Here is an 11,966-nt window from a genome sequence, read left to right on the forward strand (position 1 = left end):
GCCTCGTCGAGCCACCATAAATGCACCAAATAACGTACGAAGCGAGGTTTCGTACGATATCATCGGTGCGTGTATAGCCAGCTTCAGGTCGCATAGGTACAATAAACCATAGCAACCAATCTGGACGTAGCACTTTAACAAGCAAATATGTTGCAATGATTTACTACAACTGAGCAAAATTAATGCCTTCAATTACTATGTTTTTGTACGACAAGGTTGCTCTAGCTCTAATGGTGGTTCTCGTTCAGAGGTATAACAGTCCCATGACCAATAAGATACTTTACCCTCAGTAGGGGAACTAGTAGCATAACTACACTGCTTGTGGCCAGCCCAGTCCAGGGTTTATGCAGCTCAGTACAATCTCTGCCACCACGATCTGAAACCTCACAGGACTGCAGTGTGGTCTAAAACCGACTGAAATCAGCTAAACTGGGCATTAATGGCCACCCTAACCACCTTTCCTTTCAGCCCATTTTTATACCAGGATTAAACAGCTGCTGAATATCTGACCATCACTATTAGCCTTCCAACTTAAAATGAACTCAAACATTGGCTGACAACTGGGGCATTAGAAGCTCTAATTAATGAATTTATTAATTTTCAAGCTAAAATTAATTATTTAAAAGGAATACTGTCATGGGAGTACATGTTTATTTCAAAACACATCAGTTAATAGAGGTCTCCAGCAGAATCCTGCATTGAAATCTGTTTTTCAAAACACTGATTTTTTTTTTATATTTCATACATTTGTTGGTTCAAGAATAAAAATTTTAATGGTAGAGCAAATTATTTGCCATGTAAACAGTGTAATTTAGAAGGAGCAGGAAGTAGTGTGGAAGCAAAATACAGAACTCTGTCCATTCATTGGCTAATGAGGCCTAGCATGTACTGTATGTGTGCCTTGGCTTGTTTGTGAGCACTGTGAATCCTATGATTCCAGGAGGCGGCAATTAATTCTTAAAATGACAATTTTCTATTTAGGATTACCCAATAGCAAATACTACTAAAAAAGTACATTTTTATGAAATAGTTTATTTAGATGAATCAGGGTTTTACATATGAACTGCTCATGTGTATGTCTGCATGCCCATATTTCCATTAGGGACAGATTTAACAAAATCAATCTGCTCTATATAAAGAAGTTCATTAGTGCAATGGTGTGGAAAATATGTTTCTGCATGTTGGCACATTATATGGAGCATTAAGTATATTCTTTGGTCCCATGGCAGGAAATCTATCCATCTGCTCCCTACTTGCCCGCATATTTCTTGTAAAGATCCATATATTCCTGCACATCATCTGAGGAGCCCAGAACTATTGGCATTCTCTGGTGGATGCTCTCAGGAACTACATCCAGCACTGGTTCAAGTCCATTAGTAGCCATTCCCCCAGCCTTCTCCATGATATAAGCCATAGGGTTACACTCATACAGAAGCCTCAGCTACAAAAGGAAAGGAAGAACTTTATGAGAGGAGTTCATTCTATTTATAACAGTCATGCCATCAATTGCAGCTTTTGCTCCTTTACAGACCAACAGATTACAGAGCAGAGAACACAGTTTAACACGTATTAAATATAGTTTAGGGAAACATGCCGCCCTGTACCATCCCATGATGCAGTAACAATCCATTATTCCACTAAAGGTATTGTCCAATGAACAGCTTAATGCTATTTGCTTAGTGTCACAATAACCACTTGGGCCAGTCCAGGTCAGTCTGCATACACCCTCCCCCTAAAACTATATTAATGAATTAATAGCAATTAACCTATGTTCAATAGATTTTGGTTGATTTGAACTTCCAGAAAGAGTCCTTATCTGAAAAACCCCACACTATAAGAATAACAGATCCCATACCTGCATTACTGCCCCTGCTTATAAAGCACTACAATGGTCACCAATTTTTTCATCCCCTCCCCACATTTAAATCAAATTTAAAATCAGAATTCTATCCATCTCAAACACCTAGTAAAGTTAAAATAGGCTGGATGACTTTATGTCTAGATAAAAGAAATACATACATAGTTTTTCTATAATTTAGACCACCAAAATTAATGCTAAAAAAATAATCTAAAAACTAAACCCTGTAGGATTGTATTGCAACAACTATGGATTTGTGCAGCTTAACGGACTTCCTGTTTTTCTGGATATATATATACATTATATAATGTACATATATACTGTATATATATATATATTATTTGTGAATAATCCTTAATAAGTATGAGTATTACCTTTCCTTTTGGGCTCTTTGTATTAGCAGGATACAAAAAAATTCCGCCATATACTAAAGTTCGATGAACATCTGCCACCATTGATCCAACGTATCTTGCACCGTATGGTGAGCTCCCATCCTAGTAAAGGAAAAAAAGCACAGCTAAAAACTATATATAGCATTTCTATGTATATAAGTGAGGTCAGGTGACAAAAAAAAAAATTTAATTTCAGCTAGTGGGTCAGTCTTTAGAACATATACAGTATAGTACCTGTGTATAGTACCTGTGGGATGAAAACTGCAGCAAAAGTTCAAAGTTGGTTTTTGGGGTAAAGTTTACAGCCTGCAGATTCTTCTTTTTTTTAGTCTTCAATTCTGCACTGGCTCCAGTTTGCAAAATCTCCCGATCCCTGTCTGCATCTGCGCCTTGATTGGTCAATTTTACTGCCCGTCAAGAAAGCTGTGCTCTGATTGGAGAATCCACAAGAAGAAAGATCCAATCAGAGCACAGCTGATTTCTGCAGAGCCCGGAGAAGATTTGCAGGACAGTGCAGAAACGGAGCCAGGTTGTTTTTTTTTTTTTTTTTTTTTTTAGGTGCTCACTTTCTGACCTAGACCAAATGAACAGTAGTTGGAAGTACTGTCTAAAAAATACCAGGCGGTCCACCAGCTGAGCGTCACATTCAAGAAAGTGGGACTCCTTCCATCACACCATATCAAAGACCCTCACTCTTGGAGGTACTGCACACCATCATATATTAAGAAACTGTGTGTCAACAGATACTGAATGCATAAAACCTATACCTTGTACTGTCTCTACAATCTGACCAGGAGGTACTTAATCATACATGTCTAACCATTATAGTAACTAGCTGACTGACACACCCACACAACATAAATACACGCACTCTTACTGGGTTTCAAAGCAACTGCTCACTCTCATTTATGCAAGCTTCCAAAGCCACTTTGCAGGCACTCTATTGAATTTTCTAGTTTATGGTATTTTTTTTATATAAAACATTTGCAGAAAACTTTAAACATTTGCAGAAGTCTTTAAACAGAATCAAGCACTAACCTCTGGGGAATTTCTTCCTCTGCACATATTCAGTAACTGCCTGATCACAGTATTTGGCATAGCCCTCGTTGAGACTATAGATATTGCCTTTCTTTTTAATTTTCACGTCTTTTGTTAAATAGAATGAACTCTCCGATTGCCTAAAAGGAAAGACAAGCCACAGAAGTTTTAGACATAAATCACAAGTAATGTAAAATGCTTAAGAAGGGCTTTGATTCATGAATGCATGCCAAAAACCCAGTGTGTTTATATTCCTCTTTATTACAATGTAGAAGAAGAAACAGCAGATGAGCTATTGGCTGTGGATGAATTTAGGAAATATAGCAGGCACATCTCACCATGGAATACAGTTTTTTTTTTTTTTTTTTTTAAAAAGTCTCATACCGCAAAATAAGGTTCTCTGGATGACAGATGGTTCTAGAACTTGAAATAGAATTCCTCTACTGTATAAATCATTGATTAGTCTGGACAAAAGGGTACAATTTAACATCCATCAATAAAAAAACAAAGAATAACCGAGATGTTTAGGAATAGGAAAACAATGAGCCAATGTATCTAGAGATATCACCATAAAAATATACAGTAATGCACCAGTCCCCCAACTGTGCCACGCGATCCAGTGCCTTGGTTGGAAAAAACCCAGTCTAAAGCCAACTAGGGTGATATTTGGGGATAAGGTCACTTTTTTCAGCTAGATATTCTTAGATTTAATGTCAATAAGGGTGTAATATGGGATAAGCCAAAGGTAAGCCTTGACCAAATGATCATGTTTAGAGTGGGCTTCAGAAATAGCTATCAAATTGCATTTTGAGGTCAGGAAGGAATTCACTTGGATTTCCGTTTTGAGGCAAGTCAGTACTTTTTAGTGGATAGCTCAACAACAAAAGACTACAGACCCTACAAAGAGGAGAAAGACACAGTCAGATGTACAAAGTGTTGGGGGAGCCACACAAGCATGACATTTTTGGGGGGGTGCCAAATAAAGGCTGTGATAGGCTACTATGTAGCTCCAGGTGTACTGCTGGCCTGCAGGAGGCTCTGCTTGAAGTAAAACTGTGTTTTAAAAATGGAAGCCTGCTTTGAGACCACTGGGAGCAACATCAAAGGGGGTGGTGAGCAACATGTTGCACCTGAGCCACTGGTTGGGGATCACTAAACTAACTATGGTATACCATAGTGCAACTGGCTTGAGCTGTGCATGTATTCAATTACAATTAGGTGCTGATAGGCGGTGTAGGGAATGGTTTGGGAAGCAAAGCACAGTTCAAGTAAGCAACACCTAGCAGGTACACAACATAAACAGTTTATAGTTACTCACAGGGTCAAGCATGAAACAGTTCACACCATATTGTGTGGCAAGGACCATCATGGTGGCACTACCATAGAGAGCATAGCCCGCTGCAACAATATTGCGCCCTGGTTGTAAGGCATCCTTTTCCGAAGGCTCTCCCTCAGATACCTGGAAAAGAAAGAACTTGTTAATTCCTGTTTCAGTTATATATTGACATTTAGTAAGCTGCATTCCTTTAAAGCAAGATGTAATTAAAATAGGCTAATTCTGCGCTGCATGCAGTTGCTGCTCCCTAGCATGCATGCTTATGTGTAAATCATGGGGTTTAATGAACAGCTCTAAAGTAGTCACTGGAGTGTAACATTAAATCGCATCGACGTTTGGCTTATTTCTCCAAGAACTGCAAGATTGTGTGTCTGGGTAACTATTTCTACAGATTAATGGTGGAGTTGTGATTTCCTCACCAGAATTCAACAGTACATCACGAGATATCTGGACTTGCCTTTACAGGAAGCAGGCCACCCTGTAATTCTATAATTTAGCGTTTATAAACCTCCATGATATCAGTGATTGGATTGACTTAGCTTAGTATCAGTTACAAAGCGATGCTCACATTGTACTAGATAACAACTGCATGCTGTGACTGGAAGTGACCCAGTCTGCAATATTTACCAAAGGATACTTTAAGCAAGTAGTCAGTCTAATGCATGAGTGAGCTATCAGAGAAATCACTAGTTCATTACATTTCCTTGGCCTAACGGAGGGCCACACTATACATCATCCCTATAAAGAGGATGAGGTGAGGTAGCTGTAGAAAACACATACTTCCGGTATTATTAAACAAGTATCTTACCTTTCTGTAGACAGCGAAAATGCTACCAATAGAAGCAAGGCATTCAATGTTTGAGGAGCCATCCAAAGGATCAAAACAGACCACATATTTTCCCTAACAAGGTAATATAGTACAATTAGTGTTTCCAAATCACTCCTTCAATTACTTTCCATTCAAAGATTAAATCACTATGTTAAAGGAGAAGGAAAGGTAAAAACTAAGTAAGCTTTATCAGAAAGGTCTATGTAAATACAGCCATAAGCACTGAATCCTCAATTAAAAAAAACACAGGATTTATTGTCTTTTTTTGTAAACATGTACTTCGATATCAGAAAATTCTTCATTCCTGGGGCCGGAGTCTGCGCAGCTCTCTCCTCTCTCCCTTCTCCTGCTCTCCCTCCTATAAGATTGCAAATGAATTCACTCCCCCCTTCCCTTAGGAATGTATGATCTGAGCTACAAACGGCTAGAGCTGCAGCAGGAAGCTACAAAGGCCAAGCTAAAATGGAAGCTGCTATCTGAAACGGAGGGAGTCTCTAGGGCTTTTTACTCATTTATTCTGCAGAATAAATATGGGGCTCTAACTAGCACTAATGTGGCAAATCTATTGGCAGTAAAATGCCAAAATGACTTTCCTTCTCCTTTAAGCACACACCCGTTTCTCAGGCTCCACAATAAGGGCATGCTGGTCCTCTTCAGACACAAGGACACAGGTACTGTATGATGATTTCAACATGTTGACAACCAGGTCATTGGAGAGGACATCAAGTTTTTTCACTTGGTCTCCCGTCACATTGGTGGATCCAGCAATCCCACAGCTAGAAAAAGCAGGAAAGCAAATTGAATATAAATAGGTAGTAAGCCTTATATCTGCAAAAGTCAAATTCCTGATAATAGGCACATTAGATTCAAAAACAAAGATTCCACTGTGACAAACTAAACATAATTGCAGAAGGGCTGCACAAAATGTGTAATGTAATCACTGCAGCCCAGAAGGTTGCATTCATTAAATGCAACACAGATTATTTAAAATGATCTAGTCACCTAAATCTTCATCTACATAAACTGTTAAATAGTCATGCAATATGTGGTATTTCTAATTTGAAACTGGGGGAGGTGGCAACCAAAGTCAATTCTGGGTTTAATAGCCTTCATACTGTTCCAAACAGGAGATGAAAAATCATCTTTCACTGATTTAAGCACTAGTGTCTGCAACTAGTTAGACAGGGATACCACCCTTAATCAGTTTAAAACTATATCGTATGTGTATATAGTTTTGGGTATAAATGTACCCAAAAAGCCTGCACATATGAGAAAATCACATTCACTAACACCAATGTCATTAAGGGGTTGTCCACTTTTGAGTTAACTTTTTGCATGCTGTAGAGATTAATATTTTGAGAAAAATTGCAATTGGTCTTCGTTTTTTTTTATTATTTGTAGTTTTTTTTAATTATTTCTGTTTTTGTTCAGCAGCTCTCCAGCTTGGAGTTTCAGCATCTAATTTGATGCTAGGATCCTAATTGCCTTAGCAACGAGGTTATGGTTTGAATGAAAGTCTGATATATGAATAGGGGAGGGCCTGAAGGTGAAAAATAATTAATAACCCCCATTTGAAAGCTACAAAGAGTTTAAAGAAGAAGGCAAATAATTCAAAAGCTATGAAAAACAAATAATTACCACAAATTGAAAAGTTGCTTAGCATTGGCCTTTCCATAACATACTAAAAGTTAACTTAAAGGGGAAACACCCCTTTAATACTGACAGAGGTTTCCTATGTTACAAACATACAAGCATCTAATAGCCATGTGGCTTTTCTGCTTTTAAACAGATGGAGCTTTTGTGCAACACGGAGCAGTGGAGAGACTGCCTATCAGCAAACTTTCAGCACTCTCCCTCCTGCCTGCAAGCTTGCTGTCACATCTATTTGCTTTTAGTGCAGGAGGGAGAGGGCTCCAAAATGTTTTTTGCAGGGGGGCCCAGGAAACTGACAAGCAGGTATCTCAAGCTCCTGTCTTACATGTGCCTTACTCCACTGAGAGCACTTTGTAACATTTTAGGGGTGACTTACCTTTGATTTGATCGTTGCTGTGTAACAAATAACTGCAGCTGAAACAGGTTTATGGAACAGCAGCAGCTACTGAGCCCTTTTCAGTTTGTTTGCCAAAGCCTTGCTTTGTAAGTTTAAAGGGAAGATTATAAAGCAATATGTTTCAGTGGAGCAACATTTATATTGCTGCTTTATGCCGAGTTTAGGGATAAGCTCCTTTACATAATTACAACCACTTTGCCCATTAGGGTTGATTTGCCACCTTAAGCTGGCAATACATATTAAGATCCACTCATTTGGTGAGGTCACTACAGTGATTAGTCTGATTTGGCCATTCCATTTTGGGCTAAATTAGGCTGGTCCAAATGATGACTGCATCAACGTGCAGATGTGGTCCCTGCCCAGTGGGATTTTCAAACCTGCTTATAGGAGAAGGAACGGTAAAAATCACTTTGGGGAATCAAATGTTAGGCACCCCCCAGTGACTTTAACCGCTTACCTTTTACCCCGGGCTGGTGCCCCTGTTAGGAGAAAACCGCACCAGACAGGGTAGCTGCTGTTTCCTCTATCATCTGTCTTCTGAATGCAGTAAACTCTGGCTTTTCACTCTTCCGCGCATGCACAAGCTTGCAAAGACAGAAGTAGTAAGAACAGACGCTCGCTGCAGGTACCCCGGCTTGGTGCTGTTTTCCTCTTACAGGAGCAGCACGGGGTATAAGTATAGGGGGTGCCTTTCCTTCTCCTTTAATAGATATCGGCCAGTATTCATTCACATACCAGGGAGGCCAGCGGTGAGGGCCTATACACAGGTAAATTAGCTGCCTACTCAGTGTAGAGGGTTGAATCAGCAGGGTGTATGGCCAGCTCTAGATGCTAATTGCACCAGTACATTTGCCCAGCAACCAGTCAGATATTTGTTTTTAATTTAGCATTTGTAATAGATTGCTGAATTACAATGGCTGAATTAGTTGCTATTGAAAATTGCACTGGTTCAATTTAGCACCACTAAAACCCACTGTTGCCAAATCCTTATGTGTATGCGCAGCTTTAGAGCTATGAAAGCCAATTAAGAACTGCTAAAATGGCTGCAGGCTTAGCGAATACTTGTTCAATAAGGAAACAGCCATGGCATTCTTCTAGGGTCAGCTGGCAGTGCAATTATTACCCTCATGGCATGGCAGTATTATAGTGGGTACCAATGGGCAAAAACAATTCTGGTTGGGGGGGGAATGACGGTATTATAGTGGGTACAAAATGATAGTGGGTACAAATGGGCAAAACAATTCTGGTTGGGGGGGCATGACGGATTATAGTGGGTACAAAATGATAGTGGGTACAAATGGGCAAAAACAATTCTGGTTGGGGGGGCATGAAAGTATTATAGTGGGTACCAATGGGCAAAACCAATTCTGGTTGGGGGGGGCATGACGGTATTATAGTGGGTGCAAAATGATAGTGGGTACAAATGGGCAAAACAATTCTGGTTGGGGGGGCATGACGGTATTAAGTGGGGTGCAAAATGATAGTGGGTACAAATGGGCAAAACAATTCTGGTTGGGGGGCATGACGGTATTATAGTGGGTACAAAATGTAGTGGTACAAATGGGCAAAAACAATTCTGGTTGGGGGGGCATGACGGTATTTATAGTGGGTACAAAATGATAGTGGGTACAAATGGGCAAAAACAATTCTGGTTGGGGGGGCATGACGGTATTATAGTGGGCACAAAATGATAGTACAAATGGACAAAAACAATTCTGGTTGGGGGGGGGCATGACAATATTATAGTGGGTACCAATGGGCAAAACCAATTCTGGTTGGGGGGGGCATTGTACTCACAGGTTGGCCAGCCCCAGCTTTGCGCACGGCGGAAGAAATAGCTTTTACAGCGGTGCAGATTGAGTTAAGTAGTTGGGTTAGCTCCCCTGTACCCTTGGCTTTCCTGCCCTCTTCCATCACGAAGCGAGTCAGGGTAATGACATCGGTGGTTGAACGGAGACTGGTCGCTCATGCTGACTGCACTGGGATTCCTTGGCTGAGGGACCGCACTGAAGACGGCACACAAATGGACACGCCCCCAACCCTATAGTGAGCCAATCAGGAACTGCGACTTAGGAGAAGAAAGAGGCGACGTTTAACCAATAAGAGAAGGGAGAGACTTTCGAGGAACTTTTTATTACTGCGCTGATCGCCGCCTGGTCGTGGGAGGTGCTACACTAATTCGCTGGATGTACAGACATCTAATAGGTATAGTATAGTAATGATTGTGCTGCTACACGTGTTTTATATATATATATATATATATCTATATATAAATATATATCTATATATATCTATATATATATCTATATATATATCTAATATATATATATATATATCTCTTGAGCTATAGAATGTGATAGAGGGATTCATCGTGTGTAAAGTCTTTACTGATTGTATTTGTTATATATGTCTATAACTACATGTATCTACCTCTGCCTGCTGTGAATACCATAAAATGATTGCTCATGTTGTTAATTTAACATGATCTGTTTGCTGTTGAGATATTTACTGAATAAAATATATATAATATGTATTTGCTAAAATATATATATAATATATATTTGCTAAGTCCTGTGAGTGTCCAATCTATGCACACAGTTTGTAAATACCCAGCATCTTTATTGGCTATTAAGGCTGGACATACGTATAGGTTAGTCTAGTTATTAGACGTGTCCCTGAATTTTTTTAATGATTTGGTCCCCCTAATATAGACATAAAAGGTGTCTTTTTTCAGCTTACGCTACATTATCTTTTGGTATGATATTGATATTATTGCACAGTTTGGAGTTGGTCTTAATTTTTTAATTTTTTTTTTGTGTGTGTTTTTTTCCAGTTATTTAGCCAGATAATTTTGAAAATTCAGAGACCTGGTCACTCTAATTTAGCAGCTCTCCAGTTTGGTTTTTCAGCTGCTATCTGGTTGCTAGGGTCTTATCTACCCTAGAAACTAGGCCGTAGTTTAAATGAGAGATGGGAATATGAATAGGGGAGAGCCTGCTAAGAAAGATGACAAATAATAAAAAGTAACAGTAACAATAGAATTGTAGTCTCGGAGCAATAGTTTTTGGCTGCTGGGGTTAGTGACTCCTATTTGAAATCTGGAAAGAGGCAGAAGGGAAAGGCAAATAAACCAAAAACTAGTAAAAATAAAATGCACTATTTTATATATCTATACATTTTGGGCATCAAACTTTTTAGTAGACCTCTGGCGTTCATATTTAGGGTGATGTGTCATTGTAAAATTCTGCAAGATAAATGCGACAAATTGCAACAATTTTAGGTGATTTTCTGAAAAGTTATAAAAACCGCTAAATTTAGCAAAGCTTTTAAGAGTTTGGTAGTTTGGTGTATAAAGACTTCTTTGCCCATGTTGGATTTGTCAGAATTTGTACTTTCAAAAAATATAAGGTTTTCTGGGGTTCTCAGGACCGTTAGGGGTCTTATGACATGATATGGAGCCATGGGGCTCTTTCTACAGAAACTGATTTGACAGGAGAGAAAAATCTATATGCACTATATTCATTTTTTTTGATCGCATCGTTTTTATTCTTGCCTGAAAAAAATACCTTTTGTGTATTATTTTGGTGTTTTTACTGCATTTTCAGTGATTTTGGTGCATTTTTGGGTATTTTATTGCATTTTTAGCTATTTTATTGCATTTTCAGTTATGCATAGTTGTTGTTCGCTTGACTTTGTCTGTAAAACTTATTTGCCCAAGCCAAAATACTCAAACTGTAATTCAGACCTGAGATATTATTAGGCAAAAAAAAAATGATTTTAGTGATTTTCTTTTTTATTTTTATAAATTTTATTGCATTTTACATTGTTCTTTGTTACTTGTCTTTGCACATGGACATTTTGTCTGCTGTATTTCAATTTGGCATCCTCTGTACCCCACATAGTTTGGTAAATCTATGCATATTGGGCATTAAACTGTTCAGTAGACCCCTGGCGTTCATACTTAGAGTGTTTTATGTTGGTACGTTACTAAATGTGGGGTACATAATGGGGCAACATGCAAGCTTTGTGACGATTTCAGAAATGTCACAAAAACCGTTCTGTTTAGTATAGCTTTGTAGTTTGGTAGCTTGCAGTAGAAAGTTGTATTTACCCATTTTTGTTTTGTCAGAATGTGTACTTTCAGAAAATGTATAGTTTTCTAGGGTTTCCATACTGTTAAGGGATCTCTATGGCACATAATATACATGCCGGTAGCTTATATTGCTTTGTATGCACTAACTTCCTTATGGGGTCTCTAAATGCCAGATACATTGGTGATCCTATGCATAGTGGGTATCAAACTGTTCAGTGGACCCTTGGCTTCAATATTTAGGGTGTGTTTTCTTGGTACCTAATGTTATGTGGGAGATAAGGTGCTTGAAAGTGGAAGATTTGATGTGATTTTCAGGTATTCCATCAAAACCGGCAATTTTGGAAAAGCATTGCGACTCTGTAGTTTGGAA

The 11,966-nt window shown here is 38.9% G+C and overlaps 1 pseudogene; it reads right to left on the reverse strand.

Moving 5' to 3' along the window:
* Nucleotides 1–1,024: 1,024 nt before the first annotated feature.
* On the reverse strand, nucleotides 1,025–9,500 carry LOC116406914 (annotated as a pseudogene).
* Nucleotides 9,501–11,966: the final 2,466 nt, after the last annotated feature.

The sequence above is a fragment of the Xenopus tropicalis genome, chromosome 8, assembly GCF_000004195.4.
Source record: "Xenopus tropicalis strain Nigerian chromosome 8, UCB_Xtro_10.0, whole genome shotgun sequence".
In the NCBI taxonomy this organism is placed as follows: Eukaryota; Metazoa; Chordata; class Amphibia; order Anura; family Pipidae; genus Xenopus; species Xenopus tropicalis.